Source organism: Macrotis lagotis, chromosome 5 (genome assembly GCF_037893015.1).
Source record: "Macrotis lagotis isolate mMagLag1 chromosome 5, bilby.v1.9.chrom.fasta, whole genome shotgun sequence".
NCBI lineage: Eukaryota > Metazoa > Chordata > Mammalia > Peramelemorphia > Peramelidae > Macrotis > Macrotis lagotis.
The window spans coordinates 166127761-166145947 of record NC_133662.1 but is presented as its reverse complement, the minus strand read 5'-3'; the positions used below and the strand labels follow the sequence as shown (position 1 = coordinate 166145947).

Genomic DNA, 18187 nt, shown 5'->3' with positions numbered 1-18187 from the left:
AAGTGATGCTGGGGTGGAAAAATGAACCTGAGAATGATCTGAGTAGATATGATAAATGATTTGATGAGATGGACTAGGGAGAGGAATGGAGAGAGAGAGACAGAGAGAGAGAGAGAGAGAGACAGACAGACAGACAGACAGACAGACAAAGACAGAGAGAGACAGAGACAGAAAGATTAGAAGGATGACAACAAAACAGGATGAGAAGTTGTGCTTAAGAAGGTAGGGGAGAACTATGACTGTTTAGTGAAATGATAGACAAGGCAGTAAAGAGTATCAAGATGGAAGAGGGTGTTTCCCCTGCATTAAGTGCCTCTGAAAAGTTGGGGAAAATGAAAACAAAAAGGGTGTGAAGCAGCTCAAGTGAGTGAATGAAGTCAGTTAAGTAACTGAATGACAGGTTGCAAATGCTGGCAGCAATGGTTCTTAATTCTTTTTTGTGTCATGGACCTCTCTTGGCAGTCTAGTAAAGACTAAGAACTACTTCTCAAAATACATAAAATAAAAGACAAGGAATTACAAAGAAAATCAATTACATTGAAATAATCATTTTTTTAGGGTTTTTGCAAGGCAAATGGGGTTAAGTGGCTTGCCCAAGGCCACACAGCTAGGTAATTATTAAGTGTCTGAGACTGGATTGATTTGAACCCAAGTGCTCCTGACTCCAAGGCCGGTGCTTTATCCACTATGCCACCTAGCTGCCCCATTGAAATAATCATTAAAAAAAATTGTTTTTAAGTTAATGGACCTCGTTATTTATGTACCTGTTCTAGAAGATGGATAACACCTGAGAATGCTGACTCTGGAGAAAGGGAAAAGGGTGGCAGTTGTCAATCATCAACCAGGCCAGTGTCAGCATCTAAAGGTTGCTGGTATTACAAAACTGGTCAACATCATTTTGCAATGATGATCAGGTGCAGTAGGGGTAGGTTTGGAAGTAGTCTTTAATGTAGTGTGCTAACTAGGTCATATTGATTTATGGAATCCCAGGGTTCCATTTCTTCTACATATGTTCTCCATGACTAGGACATCTAGGTATTGCTAGGGCTTATGTCTTATATTTTTCTGTTTACCAGTATGGCAATCATCCAGTAGAGTGCTACCCACCTTGACTATCTGAGGCTATAAAGTTAATTAACATGGAGACTAGAGTTGTGAGGAAGAATGTTCTCATTTAGGTTTTGGGTTTTTGTTTTTGTTTTTTTGCATTTTTGATGTTCTATTTTACCTCCCTCCCCAGCCCCCAGGCCCTGCCCTTTTTCTCCACTGAGGGGCCCAGTTCAAAGACTATGGCCATTGACAAAGAAAAAGGTTCACTGTTTTGTTCAAGTTCCCACGACTGGCACCAAAGAAATTAAAACCCATTATATACACAGAAGGCACTTAATAAATGTTTGTTGGATTTATGTAGTTTTATTATTAAGTCAACATTTCTTTAAATGAAACTTTTCAGTTTACAGGATTTAATCCTAGAAATTTATGTCTCTAATACCTCTAACTCTTATTCCATCCCAGGGAAATGTAAATTTTAAAATAAAAGATATTTTCAAATTGTTTGTTTTCAGAACAATTGCATTGAAAAATTTTAGAATCAGAATGAGTTAGGCCTTGTGAAAACAGGTAAATAGTTCTTTTCTGTTGATTCCCATTTTCTAATCATAAGTACCTCACTCAATATCTGAAGAAAATTATCATCAGTTGAAAAATTTGAAAAGTAACATCCAGAAAAACTTTCAAAATGCATTTCTATGAAAATATGTGATTTTTTTTAAAGATCATAATTTATTGGAAGCAGAAATTTAGAAACAGGGTTGGAGACTGAGATACTTAGAGGTATGAATTTTAAGTAAGGCTGCTTAACTTTTTTTTTTTATCTTGGACCCGTTTGGCAAAATGATGAAACCATTAGACTACTTTTTAGAAAAAAGGGGGGAGGGGAGTTTCATTCATAATTGAAGGAAATGTGAAATTTTACTGAAAGGTTAGTGAAAATAAAGATTTTTTTTCACCATTCTACATCACAGACCATTCTGACAATCAGTCCATGGATCACAGATTAAGAATCTGTTGTAAAGGGTCACAAAAATGACAGTTAAGCTCTTGTCTGAACCAGTGACACACCAGTGTCTGAATCTTCTCAAGCTAGCACATTTGTCTCTTAGATCTAAAACTTATTTCAGGGGAAAGAGAGTAGAGTATCTGTCAGACTTCACCCTTCACTTCACTTTACTCTTCTATTCTCCAGGAAACTGAGATTGCTAACAGCAGACAGAAGCTAAAACTCTTCTATTTATGTGGCACTTGCGGCTGCCCCTGCTCTTCCCCTTTCTTATGACTTAAGAGTCATACCTCTTAGTGTCCCAATGGATAGGTTCCATTCTTGTTCATAATTTTTTTTTACAATTAGGTATGATCTTTTTAAAAATAACATATAGAAAGTAAAGGTGGTAGGAAGGAAATATAGCAGGAGCAGTGCCAGATATTAGAATTCTGAAAGTCCAGGGTCTAATTTTTAAAAATACAGTAAGGATTCATAAAGGTGTATTAGCTTTGCTTTAAAAATTGTCATGAGGAGCAGCTAGGTGGTGCAGTGGATAGAGCACCAGTTCTGGCATCAGGAGTTCAAATCTGACCTCAGACACTTAATTACCTAGCTGTATGACCTTGGGCAAATCACTTGGCCCCATTGTCTTACTAAAAAAAAAATGCTATCGCTAGTTATCCTTTTATGAAATATGAACAAGTCTACACAGGAACCTAGACTTTGAACTTCTTAAACTCCAAATATTTGATTTAACAGACAAGTCAACTGAGGTCCAAAGGGGTTAAATAATATATCAATGATATGCAGGCGGTAAGTAATAGAATTGAGATTTGAAACCAAGTCCTTTGACTCCAAATTTGATTTTCTTTCCACTCTACTGCTGCAATGCCTCAATTAGAAAAGGAAATATGCCACTGGATAAGGAATAATTGTTCATACTTATAGTAATATTCTTGGAATAATATTTTTAATATATGATTGAAAGAAATGTGAAATTTCATTTAGAAGTTAGTGAAAAATCAAGATTCTATTTTTTCTATCCAAACTCATAGATCCCCTGAAATCAGTCCATGTTATCTTAGTTTAAAAATCTTAATAAAGAACTCAGATTCCTTTGAGATGGGGAGAAGATGAAGAGAGCTAGAGAAGTGGTAGCTTCCCAGCTTCCTCTCTCCCAGCTCCATGCAACGTCTTGCTGTGTTTTATAATTGAAAACTTCCTGTGGTTAGGTCCTGGTCTTTCAGAGGCCAACTGCCGTGCATTATGTAATGCTTGATAAAGAAGTCAGTGAAAGCAAGGTATTGCTTTCAAAAACCTCCCACCCTTCCTCCTCAACAATCCAGGATTTTCAGGGTTCAGAAGCACGAATTATGGAGAACAAGGTCTGTAGACTATATATGGATATGATAGATAGATAGATAGATAGATAGATAGATAGATAGATAGATAGATAGATGATAGATAGATAGATAGATGATAGATAGATAGAAAGCTGTATACCCATTTCTTTGGCAATTCAATTTAATTCAAAATCTTTCATATTTACGGAACCTTGGGCAAATCATGTCACTTTTTGTGCCTCAGTTTCCTCAACTGTAAAATGAAGGTGTTAGAGTTGCATTCTATGCAACCGTGATTTACTGAGTGATGTTTAGAAGAAATGTACTATGCTAGGTCTGAAGTAGTCACAAAGATGTACTATCTTTATTCAGTGTACCCCAATTAAGATTGAAAATACTTCAAATACAATGCTACAGTTTGATCATTATAGCAGAATTTGAGAAGCAGGGTGGCATTAATGGAGAGTTGGCCTGGAGTTAGGAAGATTGTGGTTGAAGATTTGTCTCTACCATATACTATATGGCTAATCCTTGACCTTTTTAAAAGATTTATGGAACAAAACAAACATTTCTATAACCTAGTACAATAAAAATATGATTGCATATGAAATCATAAATTCATCATGTACAATAATACACAACAAAGTTATCATGAAAAATTCCTTCTTGTTTCCCCTTTTTCCTTCCCTCCTCCCTTCAGAGATCATTGTCATTAGACACAAATAAATATATATACATATGTATATATGTATGCATATGTGCATGTGTGTATATAATTCTATATATCCTTTATCAGTTCTTTCTGTAGATAGTGTAGGTAATGTCTTTCTTCACATGTCCTTTATAGTTAAGTTAGGTATTTATAATAGTTAAAATGACTTATTCACTCAAAGTCATTCTTAAAATAATATGGGGCTAATATATATATGATGTTTTCTTGGTTCTACTCCTTTGCTTTTTGTTATTTCATTCAAGTTTTTCCATTGAGTTCGTCATTTTTTATAGCACAATTGTGTTCCTTCACAATTATATACCACAACTTGCTTAGACATTTCCAAATGATGGGCATCCCTGAAATTTCCAGTTCTTTGACACAAGAAAGAGAGCTGATATATGCATTTTAGAACATATAACATCCTTTTTCCCTAATCATGCTTGGAAATAGACCTAATAGTGATATTGCTGAGTCAAATAGGATAAGTAGTTTAATAACTCTTTGGAAATAATTCCAGATTGCTCTCCAAAATGGACAGATTTGGTCACAATTCTACAAACAACGAATTAGTGTCCCAATTTTTCATCATGCTTTTCAACATTTACTGCTGTCTCCTTCAATCGCTTTAGCCAATGTGATAGGTGATAGATGTTGTCTCAAGGTTGTTTTAATTTACATTTCTCTAATTAATGATTTAGAGCATTTTTTTCACATGACTATAGACTGTTTTGATTTCTTCATTGGAAAACTGCATCTTAGCATCCTTTGACTATCAATTGGGGAATAAAAACTCATAATCTTATAGATTTGACAAAGTTCTTTCTATATTTGAGAAATGAAATTTAAAATTTTTAAATTATTTTCCCACAACTACAAGAACAAGTTTCATCATTTGGCTCCAAATTCAACATGAGTTCCAAATACTCTCTCTTCCTCCCAACTCATTCCCCTTCATTGAGAAAGCAAGATATTTGGTATAGGTTAAAAATATGTAGCCATGAAACCATTACTACAATAGTCATGTTGTAAAAGTAAACATAATGCCCCCCCACCAAAAAAGAAAAACCTCAAGAAAAATAAACTGAGAAAAAAAAACACTTCATTCTGTATTCAGATACCATCAGCTCTGTCTTTGGGATGGATAGTGTTCTTTATCATGAGTATTTCAGAATTCTCTTGGGTGACAGCATTGCTGAGAAAAGGTAAGTTCCCAGTTCATCTCATCCTGCAATATTACTATTACTTTGTACAAGGTATATTTCCTTGCATCTGCCCAAGTATGTTTTTTACTGAGAGCATCCTGTTCATCATTTCTCATAACAGAACAGCATTTCATCTCAATCACATACCACAATTTGTTCAGTCCCCAACCACTGGGCATTCCCTCAATCTTCAGCTCCCTGCCACCAGAAAAGAGATGTTTAAATATCCCTACCCATATAGATTTTTTTTGTTTCATATTTCATCTCTTCTGGAATGCAATCCTAGCAATGGCACTGCTAAACCAAAGGGTAGGCATGGTTTTATAGCCCTTTGGGAATAGTTCCAAATTGCTGTAGGGAAAGAAATGAAATCTTTATCTGAGAAATTATTTATAACAATTTTGCCACTTTAATTCCCTAAGCAATTCTAACACCATGAATTGGAAAGAAAGATTACCAGGCATTCTCTATGTTGATGAAATCACAATTTGATTTTTCAAAGTAATATTTATAAAGTTGAAAGTTTACCATTTTCTATTTTTAAAAATTTTTATGTATTAATTTTGTCTTTTTCTCATTTTTTTCTTCTATTTGGATTTGATTCTTCTTTCAACATAAATAATATGTATCTATGTTTAGCATGGTTATATGTGTAGAGCTTATATCAGATTGCTCTTTAACAGGGGGAGGGGAGAAAATGTAAAACTCAAAACGTTGCAAAAAAAAATGATTGTTAAAAATTACCATTGCCTGTAGTTGGAAAAATAAATAAAATATTTTTTAAAAATAAAAAATATGAAGTTAGTGATCCAGATATTGGGTTGTACCCTAATGAAAAAAAGGAGAGGAAGAGAAAGAATATGAAGAATCTTAGACATAAAGTCACTAAATAATAGTTTATTCCATTCTTATATGCACAAATTATTATGAATATTTATTATTTATTAAGAAAATACATTATTCCATGTCAAAAAATGGAATTTGTGTGAATAGTGTTTGTGAAAGGGGAAACCAGATATATGATTTCATTGATATAGTGGAACTCCCAACTAAAAAATCCCTCTAGCAGTGCCAATCAGCATCTGCTCTGCAATTTAGTCTTAAAGAATTACCTGAGACACCAAGAGCTTTTTTGACTTGTCCGTGGTCAGACAACCAATATATCAGAGGCATATCTACTGTGCCATAGTGACTTTCACCTATTGGTTTAGGATTTGTTAAATTTTCAAAGATCATCAATTAATATTAATGTATCATATTACTCCATCTAAGTCCTACTGTGATTTCTGATGGTGAGGAATGAATGACAAATATTTATGAAAACCTTACTCCATATCAAAATCTGTGTTAGTTGGTAGGCATTTAAAAGCATAGCAAGATTGGCCCTACCCTAAAGAATTTTGCATTCTAACAGTCATATATGGAGGTGGAGCAGTAGCCAGGGAAGGGCATTTTGCTCTGGGAGGTCACTGGAATAATGAATGGAGTCATAGGGGAGTCAATTAAAGCACCCTCTCCAGAAACAATAGTATTGATTTGCTTCAGTTCTCACAGAAGTTCAGAATTCAAAGTCTGAGAACATCTAATCAAGCAATATTCAAAATATTAGTGGGAACCCAGGGGCATCCAGGCATCCCTGAAACCCTTTCCAGAACCTGCACAGTCAAAACTATTTTCATAAGAATACTAAGTTATTTTAGCAGGGTAAACATTGATAAATATTTAACATAAACAAAAGCTCTTAAGCATGGAAACAAGTTCCTTGATGGAGGAAGTAAAAGAATCAGTCTAATCCAATATGGACTTGATTAACATTGACAGCAAAAGGTCATGTAGGGTTTTCTTTCAAGACCTTCAATGAAGGAAAGCCCATTATCCTCTCATATAACACATTCTTCTTTGGGATGTGAGGAAGTTTTCCCTCCTGAGACTCAAAATTCCTCTGACACTCAGCCATTTATTCCACACTCTGCCTTACGGAGTAAAGAAAATCAGATCTGATTTTTCTTCCTTTCTTTAAATACGTGAAGACAGCACTAATGTTCCTTCTCTTAAACCTGATTCTTGAAGTGGAATGGGAACTCTGGCTGACTTTACCAAGATGAAGGGGTTTCAAGTAACATCTGACTAAATCTGCTATCTGAGAACCAACCTAGCTAAGTATAAAACCATTTTTGCCACCAAGTAATGATTTTTTTCAACCACAGCAACTTACAAAATTTACTACAAAGTCATAGAGGGATTATAATCTGGATCTGTGGAGGGAGTGGCAGACAAGAAAAATAAACAATCAACAATTAAGGTCTTACAATGTACTAGCCACTGTATTGAACTGTGTGGACACATACAAAAGTGAGTCAGAAGGTCTCTACTCTTGAGGAGCTTACATATCTCTAGGATATAGCTTGAACATGACCAAGATAAATATCTGACAAGACAGTTCAAGTATTAATTTAGAAAAAACAATATAAAGTATGAGTACAATATGAACCAAGCAACATAAAATATAGCAATTCATATTTCAGGGAATGGGACAAAGTCCCATTGGGGCAAACAGACTATCCTTATCACTAGTATACAACATCGAAATCTGGCCAAGTTCACTACGAGCAGTTTCCTTGTAGCCACAGGAATGAAAAGTCAAAACCAGCAAGAATTATGGCCACAGCCAAAGAAAAGATACATGCAGACTCAGTGTTTTACAAAATAAATAAATAAAGGATTCTCCAACATGTCAACATATACAATGACTTTTTGCATATGTGGATATATTTTATATTCATGTTATATTATCTAACTCTATAAATGAAAAGTAAATTACAACTAAAATGTAAGTTCCCTTAAGGGAAAGACTGTCTATAGTTTGTGTTTGTATATCTAAAAACTAACAATGTCCCTGACACACAGTAGGTACTTAATAAGCAAAGGTGGAATAATTATGCACAGCTAGATGATATAGTGGATAAAGTGCCAGGCCTAAAGTTAGGATGACTCATTTTCCTGAATTCAAGTCTGAACTCAGACACTTACAAGCTGTGTGATGCTGGGCAAGTCATTTAATCCCCTTTGCATCAATTTTCTCAGCTGTAAAAGAAGCTGGAGAAGGAAATGGCAAATCATTCCAATATCAAATCCTAAAGTGGGTCACAAAGAGTCAGATATGACTGAAAACAAACAACAAGAATGATTGGTCAATTGATTAATTTAAAGAGAGAAACATCAACTGATGGCAATCAATGAGTCAAAAACATTGAGGGAATCTCTACCTAATACTGTCAAGTCATATATTTTAACCAAAAATTCTGTGGATTACCCAGTAGTATGTCCTCTATCACCCTCAAATCACAAAAGAAAAAATAAATATTTTCCAATAAAATAAACATGCTAAAAAAAAACACTGAATCCATCCTATGAAAGATTTAGGCTTTAATAATTGTTGCTAAAACAAAAATAATCAACTTTGAAGAGACAGTGGAAAAGCAAGCACACTAATTTACTTTTGGTGAAACTTTGAATGGGTTTAATCATCCTGGAAAATGAGTTGAAATTATTTGAAAGAAATAACTGAATATTGTAAACCCTTTAATACTACTATTAGTCATATTCCCTATTCAGTACAGAGAAAGTTTTTATACTTGCAATTCAAGAAACATATGTTAGTACCATATTATATGCAAGTATCTAAGAATATGAAGACAAAAGTAAAATGGATCTATTCTTGATGAATTTACATTCTCCTGGGGTATACAATAAATACACAAATAAGTATGGCACAGGACAAATTAAGGAGTAAGAGTACATTAATAAGCTAGAGAGATATGAGAAAGGAAAATCAAGAAATAATTCATAGAGAAGATGAAACTTGAGCTGATTCTTGAAGAGTGTAAGGGGCAGAGATGAGGAAAGGATACAATCTAGGCAAAGAAATACCCTGTACAAATTCAGAAAGGTGGAAAATACAATGTCGAATTCAGCAAAAACATAGTAGTCTAGTATGGTCCAAACACCTGCCATTTTCATTTGTAAAAAAATAAAAATATCTCAGTCAAATCAACTTTGTTTTATGAATTTATGAAAAATAATAGCATGATAAGACTAAAAAGGTAAAAACTAGAATTAATAATCATAATGCTACAAAAATAGTATTTGTATGGTATATGTATTATGAACCTTATAAATATTATCTCACTGGATTCTCACAACAACCCTGAGATGCAGATACTATTATTATTCCCATATTACAGATCAGGAAACTGAGGCAGACAAAGGTTAAATGACTTGTCCAAGGTCACGCCACCAGTAAGTGTCTGAAGTCCAATTTGAACTCAAGTCTTTCTTCTTCAGGCCCTGAGCATTATCCACCCACTGTACTACATAGCTGCCATTGTGCAGTCTTAAATGCCAGACAAAGGAGTTGACACCCTCAATAAAAATAGGAAAATTTTGAAGAAGGATAAATTGTAGGAAAATAATGATATTTGTTTGAACCTACTGAATTCAAAATGGCTATAGAACATCCAGGATATGTCCAGTAGGCAATTTCTAATATGGAACTGAAGTTCAAGAAAGAGATTTGGGCTACACATATATAAATTTGGGCCATCTGTTGTAGTCATGGAAAGAAATGAGATGAGAAATATTCTTTAAATGATTGTCTGAGATAATCTTTGAAGAAGAAACCATCCTCTCTTATGATGAGTGATCATGGTTGAGGAGAAAAATTTCCTATTGGCAAAAAACATTCTCTGGTATCACCCTTGTTCAATTTTATCATAAAATAGCATTCAGGTTAGAATTTTGGGACTGTAGTATCACATTGGTTGGATTTAGATCTGGAAAGGATCTTAAAGATTATCTAGTCCAACCAAGTAGTTGGGTAGATTGGTTTGGCTGAAGTATTTTAATTTTTTTACAAAAGAAGATGGCAGGTTTGGGGGTCATAATATTGAGTAGTGACTGAAAGTATTTTGGGAAAAAAGGCAACAAAATTTTTTTAACTGTGTGTTCAAGTCCTGTATTTAGTCTAAGTCCTATATTTACTTTACTATTGATTACTTATGCTAAAAGCAATTCCACTAGGGTTGTTTGCATAGTTCTGGTCTAGCCACAGCTGTCTCAATGAGCTCACACCAGTTCAGTAGCCAACAAAGGCATTTAGCCCCTGTTAAGGGAGGAAAGAGAAAGACTGAAAAAAATTTCTCCAAAAATATGGTTGAAATCTTCCATTTCTGGATTTTTAAAACATTGCTCAATTCAGTCAAGGTTAAAATTGAATACAAAATCAACAGTTCCACTTTCAAACACTTTTGAGGTTTCTGGGAGGACACAGTCTTCAGGATCAACTATATTGTACACATACACAATGGAAACACAAAAAAATAGAAGGCACTGTTCATGAAATGAAGTTGCTTTGTTAAACACACACACAAAACAAACAATAACTTTGTAGGAACTCATGACTTAAGAGCAAATACTGTTTTCTATTTTGGGACAGAGTTCCTCTCAAAGATAAACTAGAATGAAGGTTTAGATCCTCCTGATCTAATGCTTTTTAAATGGCCTTTTCTGGAACCAAGCAAACACACCTGTCTGATAAATTAGCATTAGAATGTGTAAATTGTATGAAATATACCCAAGCAGTTATTCAAAACCTCTAAATACCAATGACATATCTAGGACCAGTGTCTATAAATCACCAGTCCTAACTAGGAAATGGGCATTTTTGATCATGCATTTCCTGAACCAGATTCTTAGACTGATCACCCTTTCTTCCTTTGTGTTTGAGAGTATATACTCAGATCCTGTCTTCAGAGACTCTGAAGTGTGAAAGCACAAGCCAATTGGTACTTCACTAATCCTATGGTTAGCAAACTTCCCCCTCCTTTAATCACTTGCTGAGACAAAAACAAAACACAAAAAGGGCCTTTCTTTACTTCTCACCAATGTCTCATCCCCATTCACCTTAGCCTTACCACCACCTCTCCTGTTCCCATTTTTCTCTACTCTTCCTTTCCATAATGCCCTAACTTTAACTAACATCTCTTCAACCTAGATTTTTTTCCTTTCTTGCTTTCTTTCCATCTTCTTATGCTCATGGACACTGGGATCCCTCTGAAAAAAAATACTGCATCACTGATTCTTCTCTAATTCTCTCTTCGTGTCCTAATACACAAAGCTAGAAGTGGGAATATTTCTTGGTCAATTGTCACTGCAATTTCTAGACCTTTACCTTTGCCACTTTCACCTAATTCCTGTTTTCAGGTTTATTTTTTGCAGCCATACTACCAAGACTAGATCTTTGTGATAGCTTTAACATCATTCTCCCTCCTTTCTCAAGGAGTTAATTACCTGGATCAATGTTTCTCTGTACTCCCCACTGGAGTCTTTAGGGCATTCAAAATACAAGTTGATGTATCTTGATGCTCAGACACTGGTATCTCAATTTACCCTACATCCTCTTCATTCCACAGAGGAAGTTGCATCTTCTATCTCACCTTCACCCAAACTATGCTATTTCCATAATTTCAAACCTTGAATGAAACTCTTTAATCACAATCTTTTCATTCTTTCTTTTGATTCCATGCTGTTAAATCTATTCTTTGTCCTTATCATTCCCTCTTCCTCTTCCTGTTCTTTCCCATTATCTCTTGTTTGGCCTCATTTTCCTTAATATCTTTAACCTCTTCTTACTTGACCACTTCCAACTCCATATTATTCTCAACTTGTGAATCCCAGTCAGCACTTGCACTTTGCCAAACTCCAGTTTTGGCTTTCCTTATCATCTGGTTTCTTCACCCTTCTACAAAAAAGGTCACACAACCATTCTACTGGGACTACAACCAATTTAGGTTATCTAAGAGCATATCTCAAATGGACTCTAATACTTGCAATCATTTTATACTTATATTTTTGATTCTTCATCATTCCCCCGGAACAACTATTACAAACCTTCTCCAAGATCGTCTAATCAAAGGATATCACCTTTTACTTTGTTGAGAATATAGTGACTAAATACCTGTCTATCCTATTCCACCCTTCACAACTTCCCTTTAAAATTCTTCATTGTCTCCTCCATTGTTCCATTACATAAAGAATAAGTGACCCTTCTTTCCAAAACCATCTCTTCTACCTGATCCCTTATTTTTGTCTCCTCTCATTTCCTCTAGGAGGAATCATTCCCTTTCCCTCTCTCAGCTTCAGTTTCTATCTGCTCCCTCTTTCCCTGTTGCAAAAATAGACAAATCACTGCTATCTTCAAAAAGTTTTCATCTGATCCTGCCATTCCCTTAAGAGATTATTTTATGTGACAATAGAAATCTGTCATGTGGGATTAGCTAGGTTATTTTTCCTTTAAAAGTATTGAACTAGTCCTTGAGATTCTTAACTGTTAGATGGTTTATGAGTATATTGTAGCTTCATTGTCACACCTGTCAAAGACAGACAGGTCTAGCCTACAATATCTTATGTTTCTTCTTTCTTTTTTAGTTAAATTCTTAGAAATGTCAACTCTACTCTGACTCAATTTTCTATCCTTTCAGTCACAAACACTCTACTGAGAAAGAAACTTGTCTAAAGAGTTATAAACCCAATGGCTTTTTCCCTGAGTTCTCACCCTGCTTGCTTCCGATAATTTATTCTCTTGACTTCTCTATAACTCTTCTCTCCAACTTTTTCTCCAACCTGGTTTACCATTCCTTGTCAGTTTCCTTTACTGGATAATTATCTATTTCCTACCCTATTACTTGGTTTTAACCCCAAACTCTCTCCTGAGCCCTCTTGTGGTCTTTATAACTATACTTTTCCCCCAATGACCCCATGAGATCCCATGGTTTCAAGTATCATCTCAATTTATATTACTCTCAAAGCTTTATATCCAGTCCTAATCTCATTCCTCAACTCTAGACCCACATTATCAACTGCCTACTGGCATTTTACTTGGATGTCCCATTGGCATCATGAACAAAATATATTCAAAGCAAAATCCATCATCTTTCTCCATAAGCCCATCATCTACCATATTTCTCTTACTAGAACTGTCATATTTCCAGTCACTTAAAAATTTAAACTGTAATCACCCTTTACCTTCTTTCTACCTTACCATTCTCCCCTAGACAATCAGTTGACAAATTTCATTGATTTATTGATCAACCACATGCCTTATCTGTCTCCTCTCCAATCACATGCCACTTCCCTGATTCAGATCTTCACTAAGACTACTGATATACTGGTCTCCTACTTCCACTGTCTCTCCTCTACAATCCATCCATCCATACATTGACTCAGCTGCTAACTTAATATTCCTCAGATGTAGGTTCAACAATCCTCAAATATCATCCATGGTTCCCTATTTTCTTTAACATAGAAAATAAATCCCCCATTCAGGTATTTAGAGCCCCCTTCTACTATCTGGCACCGACCTATCTGACTGGACTTAGTTCTTATTATTTGTCTTCACGCTTGCTATATTTCCGATCACTACTACTATCTTCAGGTCTGGAAAACACTCACTTTCTATCATTTAACTCTTCCTTTCAACTCTGACTTCTTGTCAAAACCTACAAGAATTTCTTGGCCTACAACTGGTAGTGCTTCCTTTCTGATATTTATATAACTGTGTATATGTTTTACAATTTCCCCCCACCCCAGTGGAATGTTAACTCCTTAAAGGCAGGGATTGTTTAGCTTCTGTATCTCCTACATGTAGTATAGTGCTTTGTACATAGAAGTATTTAATAAACCTTTGTTTAATTAATCAAATACTCCTGTTTTTGTTCATATTTTAATTTTCAATAATGAGCTAGGCCTACTGAGTATATTCAAGTATATTCAATATCTAAAGAGAACAGGGCCAACAGAAAAGGACAGCAGGGTAGAATCCATTTTAATTGTTTTCTTTATATTATTTTAAAGGTATTCTACAGAAGAAATAAGCTAAAGAGAGGCCTGAGATATTAGATAAAAAGAAGCAAATATAAAACTTAAAGAGAAGGGTTAAGGGACAACAATTAAAGAAAAAGAACTGGAAAACATGATTTGTTTCAAGATATATTACAGACTGTACAAGAATGGAAGTGAAAAGACAAGGAAATAGTGGTGTGGAGATATGACCGCAGAGAGCAGCACTAAAAAAGAATAGACCCAAAGGTAGGTGGAATGGAAGAAGGAAGGGGAGGAAAGAAGACAGGACCAAAAACTCAGCAAGAAAAGTGGCTTCAAGACATGGGGAAAGATTTGCATGTAAAATGGAACCAGCTGGAGATTAATAAGTAGGCTTTTCTGACTGTCAGAAAGTAGAGACTGGGGAAAATAATGGTGTGCAGAGAGAATGGAATGAAAATAGGAGGGAGAAAAAAGAAGTCATCTTATATGAAATAGGGATAGGCAGTAATTAGGGCATTTTAGTGGCATGTGGCAAATGGAAGTTTGCAACAACTGCTTTCTCTACTTTAAAAAAAGATTTGGCAGGCAAAGATGTTCAGAAAAAGATAAGGTGGTGAGTAGAAATGGCAACAAATGATCATGTGAAAACCTACTTATCAAGAACTTTTTATGAAAATATATTCACTAAAAAATATTTTGATACTTGACTATTATTAATTCTGATTAAGTATTTATAAGAGTTTAAAAATATAACAATAACCCAAAGGAGCCAAATTAATTGCAGGCAGTTATGGGTAAAAGTGGATAATGTATTAGAAATCAGGAAGATTTAAATTTGACTCTTGCTTGAGATACTTACTATTTATGTGACCAGGAAAGTCATTTAAGTTCCCTTAGTCTCAGTTTTCTCAAATGTAAAATGGAAATAGTAATAGAACCTACTTCACAGGGTGGTTGTGAGGAACAAATGAAATAATATGTAAAGTCTTTTACAAACTTCAAAGCACAATATAAATGCTTGCTATCAGTACTAATAATGATAATTATTAATAACACTAATTTACCTAAAATTTTATTTCATCAAAAAATTTAATTTGTCCTCACCTAATTTTAGCATTATTATCAGCAAGTATTTATGAATAAATCATTGTGTATGTTGATGTGGGAGATACAACAAAATATAAAATATGATATCTCTGACCTGAAGGAACTTAAGTCTACCTGGGTAGAGAGTATATATATATATATATATATGAATTGTAATAATAATAATAATAATATTTGCTTCTCAAAGAAGACCAGGACATCAAAGAGGTGATGCCATGACAAGCACTTGAATTGGATTTGAGAGAGGGGGGAGTTGTACTAAGGTACCAGTCTCACTTTCTTCTCTGGAACCATCTGGTTGGTGGCCAGATATGAATCAGGATGGCCCTGGATACGAGGCAAGCAGGGATAAGTGACCTGGCCAGGGTCACACAGCTAGAACGTGATAAGTGTCTGAGGATGGATTTGAATGTCCGTCCTCTGGACTTCAAGGCCAGTGCTCTATCCACTGTGCCACCTAGCTCTGCCTTTTATATGACATTCAGACACTAAGAAGATTTTGGCAACATTCTTAAAAAGACTCAGAAAAGTCTACAACTAGTTGTTTCACCAAGAGACATTCTATAATGATTACATGTTCATATCCCATAAAAAGATTTTTATTCTGAGTTCTGTAAATCATATAACTCTTCTCAGATCTTTGTGGAGAATTAGATAGCTTATATAGGTTAGATTAGACAGATATGATAGATTAGATTGACACGATTTGAAAAATAGACAGATCTGACAAATTAGATTGATATATGTGGCAAATTAGATAGACAGACAGATGGAGAGAGATGAATAGATGGAAGCATAGAACAACAGACAGATGGACAGATGGATGGGTGGATGGATGGATGGATGAGAGAGAGAGAGAGAGAGAGAGAGAGAGAGAGAGAGAGAGAGAGAGAGAGAGATAAACTGACTTTGTTTCCTATACTTATTACAGTAATTGACATATATGGATTAAAAACAAGAATTGGATTTGTGATTTTATTGGTATAGAGAATCCCTGGAAAAGGAAAATTATCTTTATGAAGATAGGTCAGCACCTTCTCTGCTGACTAAAGTAAAACACATGTTAAGATATTTAATAAATGCCAATTGATAGATTCACATTCATGTGTCAGTTACAAGAATCATTTGTGAATTAATATACTATAAATGGAGATACAGCATAGCACCTTCCATAGAGAGTTGATGTGAATCAGGTAAGCCAGTGTTTAAGTCCTTCCTCTGACACATGTTGGTCGGGTGATCCTGAGCAAGTCATTTAATGTTTCAGTGCCTCCTAGCTGACCCTCTAAGATTAAGATGCAGAAGAGTTGCTAATCAATATCGGTAGATGGAGTTTCCACATGAGACTTCTTAACCAAAAAATAAAAAAGTAAGTAAATCTGTGAAGTAGAAAATATCACTCAACTGGTTTGATTATTTAAAAACAAATATGGTGTGAAATGTTTTAAAAAGGTCACGTGTATGAATTTACCCAACAGTGAAATGTCAGATTCATTTTTACAAGAAAAATAATTGATAAAATTAAGGATGTTTGCAATGGCGGGAGTATAGATCTGCAAAATATAATTGGAACCCAACATATCTAAATATTACCACTTACTCTTTGCATATAGAAGTCCAAAATTTCTACTGGGAAATAGCAAGGTGGAACATTTCTTTTTTAAGGAACAGGTGTATTTAAAGTTGTTTGACTTGGTAAATGATGCCTTTTCAAAAGAACAATGATTCTTTAAAGTCATGATTCATGTGTCCAATGAAAACAATGACTTCTGAACTTAGAACAGGGTGAACAGTTCCTCTTTAATTCTCTTTTAAATGGATTAATGGATAGATGGATGAATGGATGGATAGATGGATATATTTTTTTTCAAAACAATTTTAAGTATACATGGTAGAATTAAGTTACTGGAAACTTTCCCATCATAAGAGTAAAAATTAAAGTTTTGTAAAAAAGAGAAGCATGGGGAAACCTACTTAGGTTCAGGGAAATCTAACAGAACAAAACATTCCTTTGAAGAATGTGATAAATTCATGCAATTCTGTCCAAAGTATGAAAAACTATTTGGCACAATTGAGGCAAGCTTGCAATGGCCTTGTTCATTTTTCCCACCAATTCTGCTCTTAATGATTCAAGAAATTTTGCTGCCAACATGTCATTGTCTGAAAAGACATTCAGGAAAATATGATGATAATGAAACCAAATTTGGGGGCTCAAAATTTATGGATCCTAGAGCAAAACTTTGAAAAAGTCAACTATTCTTACCCACCACTGTTCAGTGTTTCAAATGTTAGTATCACTTTGAAAACTAAACTGATTCCTCTCTGATATATCATCTGTCCTCTTGTGATGCTCTAAAGACTTGGTCATATTAATTATAATATAGATTTATGTTCACTGAGAGACAAATAGGTTAGAAAAAAATAGAACTTACCATTTAGGAGGAAAAGCTAAAGAATGTAATTCCTAATGAACTATGGAAGAAATCAGATTCTGAGTGTATTAAATAAGTTGCGGTTTTATTTATCTCACAAGCTTAGAAATACCACAATAAAATCAATTAACCAAATATTTTTTCTGGACGAATCTTAGGTACTTTGTTTAATCACTGGTGGCCTGCCTTTAGGAAGCTACTGTTTGCTAAGAAAAAGCACAGAACATTTCCCAAAAGCTGTTCGGTAAGTATTTTTCATAAAATGATGTGACATGGGGGGAAGTGGGGAGGAATGTTCTGTAGCCAGAAGTGAATCTAGCTTTTTGTCATTAATGCTAATGCAAAAGCTGTAGAAACATAAATTCTAGTACCCTAAGAAAAGAATAAATTCAGAAAAGATGACTTTATCCATTTATAATCAAACTAGTAATGGAAAAGGGCTTGTTCCTGTAGATTACTCTCCCCTT

At 34.6% G+C, this 18187-nt stretch overlaps 1 protein-coding gene across 1 annotated transcript in view; it reads right to left on the bottom strand.

Moving 5' to 3' along the window:
• LOC141488096 (estrogen receptor-like) overlaps nt 1-17770 on the bottom strand; it is a 432648-nt gene extending 414878 nt beyond the window's left edge. The window contains exon 1 of the mRNA XM_074187845.1: nt 17721-17770. The gene's annotated coding sequence lies outside the window, so the exon portion shown is untranslated. The remainder of the gene's footprint in view (nt 1-17720) is intronic.
• Nucleotides 17771-18187: the final 417 nt, after the last annotated feature.